We start from the raw sequence: 3,474 nt of genomic DNA on the forward strand, positions 1-3,474 counted from the left end.
ACCATGAGATAGAGAATAGGAAGCCAGACATAGTCTTAATTGAGAAAGAAAACAAACTTTGCTGGATCATAGATATAGCATGCCCAGCTGACAACAAGGTATGCGATAAGGAAGAAAGAAAAATCGAGAGATATGGCAGGTTAGCTTGGGAAGTTAAGTAGTTTTGGTCGATGAAAAAGGTAGCAGTAGTGCCAATAATTGTCGGGGCCCTGGGAACAGTGAGCAAAAATCTCAGGAAGTACGTGGAACAAATAGGGGCTGCAATAGGGGTGGAGCATTTGCAGAAAACAGCACTGCTTGGGACCGCTCGAATACTCCGGAAGGTGTTCGAAAAATAAATTGTGTTACCTTAGTTCACAGGTAGTGAACAGCTGACACCGTAGTACATCACCAGCGTTAGAAGCTGTGCAAAGGCAATCATAATAATAATAACTGCTTCATATTTTGACACAAGACTCAGGAGTCTGGGTGTTGCCCCGTGGATAATGTGTACATACTGCAGATATCAAGGAAAAAGTTTCGTAATAATAACTTGATAAAAAGGGTTTTTTTTAAATTCCCACAAAAAAGTAAAACAAATTATAAATACATAAATATAAATAAAACAATATAAATGCAAATATAAAAACAAAACAAGAGTAAGCCAACCACACATAGATAAGAAGTTGCTGGTGCATCATGATTATCTAATTTCTTTGTACCTGGGGAAAATTTTCTCATAATGTTCGGTTCCGAAGGTACCCGTGAGCACTCCAGGAGTCATTTAGTGCACACCTCACATTAAAACATTTCATTAATTTTAAAATTAATTCTAATTAGCAGTCTATCATTACCATTTCCCACAAAGTCGAAGCCCTTTTTCTCCCCAGTCTCCACTTTATTTCTATGCCTTCCTCCAGTTCGTGAAAATCACCCAAAAGTCCTCCTTCGGTTATTCGAGGGCAGTGACCTTCATAGAGTCCTAGAGAGAGATGCGCTCCTCTTACAACGTACCACTCGATTTCTGCTTGTGTTCATTATATTTGATGTTGGAGAATGCAGCGAGCTGGCCGAACCGTTAGCGCTAGACAAAATACTTAGCTGTATGTCTTCCGACCCTTCACATTCAAATTCCATTGATTTAGACCTTGCCTTTTATCTTTTTAAGGTCTATAAAATAACCACACTGGGGTCGATGTAATCAGCCTTTGCCCTCTTCTAAATTTGTTGGCCTTGTGCCAAAATTTGAAGTCATTATGTTTGATGATGGGCCTTTTACTTCCACTGACCTGGATAATTTGTTACCCCTGACCACCTTCCATTTCTTACTCTTCATAGCAAAGCAATGGGGGTGATGTGGGGGTTACTATTATCTGTGAGTGGAAGAAAGGACCTCTGATCATCAGTTTCTGGTGCTGAACGCAAGGCGATTACTTTCACTCTCCTCGGAGTTGAAACCCGTGGTGCGACAAGTGGAAGTTTCTTGTATTCAATTCCTTATTGCTGTCTTTGCTGTTGTCTATGTTCTCTCTTTCTCTGTCTTTCCAGTTCCTCTGTGTAGAAAACGCTGAAACTCATAATGATGTTCTGTTCTTTTACACTAATTTTATCGCCACACACACACTCGCGCGCGTGCGCAATCATTCCTAACTACGTGAACTTCCATAACACTCGGTGCGCAAAATACTTGCCCTATCTGTTCTGCAAAACTGACTGCATTTGATGTCAGCATTACTGTCCTCTCTGTGACCATCGTGTTACGTCGTCAACTGGCTGGTGTCTGGGGCACCATTCTGTTCTGTATTGTCCTTAGTTTTGAAGACAAGATGCTTATTCTACACGGAATGGGATGAACTGGCACAGCTGTTTGGGCGCAGACGATTTCACACGGCTGACTGGATATTCAATTTGTTTTGGCGGCAGTAATTTCTGGCGCTGGAGGCAACCCACCCCCCACACACACATACACACACACATATATACACACACATGCCTGAATGCAAACACAGAAATATAAAAACACACTGGTAGAAAGACAGAGTGAGAGAAAGGGAGAGAGAGAACAAGAGAAGGAACTAGAGAGTGAGATATTACAATTTATTAATTGACCACGATTGGCAAAAACACTTTGCCTCTTTTCATACAGATAAAGAGAAATATGCTTACATACATAAAAAAGGGAAGAAAGAGAGAGAGAGAGAGGGGGGGGGGAGAAAGAGAGTGAGAGAACGAGGGAGAAGACGAAAGAAACATTAAAACGTCTGCTTGGAATCAACAAGTCTGAATAGGTGTAGCCAAAACGGCTGTGCTAAAACGTTTCAAACTCCAAAACGGTTCTATATACCCTTCACCTATCATGTCGTCCCATAAATCAGCTAAGGTCTCCACTATAACTGGGTTTTTTTGAGGACATACCGAAGCACCCACTAGTCTTCGTAAAGTTATCTGAACCTCCTTCTTGCCAGTTCTTGAATATTTCCAAGCAAGAACACATTCTTTTGCGACATGCTGCTTCACTTCTTTTTACGGCTGGATTCGGCCTATATCTAAAAAACTCCTTTTTATGTTTGTAAAGCTTGCAAAACAGATGTTAGTATTTTTTTTTCTTTTTTGTAAATATCGCAAATATCCATTGTTCTTGTTACTATTTTTGCTTATGCTGTGCAAATTTGCATTGTTAAATTTTATTGGCTGCAAGTGTATTTGTTTCTTTTACTGTTGCTTTCTCTGTTTGTCATTAAAAAGAATTTGTTTATCTTTTTAACATTCATCTTCGTGTATTATTTTCTTTATTGAGATCGTATCCATTCTTCTTATTTTCTTTTTAATACTTCTTACTTCCCTTCTAGTAGAAGAAGCAATATTGAACTGAGTGGACGCCTAAAAGAAGCTTTTTGAATAAAATAATGTTGCAGCGACAACTTTTGACTCCTTACTTTTGATGGAATTGACGTTCATGTGTTCCCAAGTGTATTGTTTGCAAAATAATCTAAAAATAGGAAGAAGCAAAAATGTTCATCCAGTAAAACTTTATAAATTCAAATTTCTCGAAGCACATCTGTCTATTCAAAACAACAAAAACATCCTCCTCCTCCCCCTCCTCCTCCCCCCTCCTCCTCATCATCAACAACAACAACAACAACAATGATTAATGCTCTGATGTAATGCCAGGCAGTAACTCTCATGGCGTCTGATCTTAACTGATTCGAAGTGCTAACATGTACATGTTGTGTATAGGTATAAAAGATGGTCTACAGCAAATACCACAGATTTGCTTGTCGTTTCATCTTAACCAGTTGAGCGTGTCCGTTAGTGGCTGACGATATGTGCATCTCTGATCACGAGCAGGAGTAGTTGGACGAGCACCATAGCTACGTGTTGAGACGGTTTCTTCGGGATTTGAATAATTCACCTCTGAAAACATGGGTGTTTTGTTCAGCATCCTTAAACAACTATTATTCATGGACCTTTTGAGCGAGATGGGCTACTCGACCT

Source organism: Octopus sinensis, linkage group LG2 (assembly GCF_006345805.1).
Source record: "Octopus sinensis linkage group LG2, ASM634580v1, whole genome shotgun sequence".
Lineage (NCBI taxonomy): Eukaryota > Metazoa > Mollusca > Cephalopoda > Octopoda > Octopodidae > Octopus > Octopus sinensis.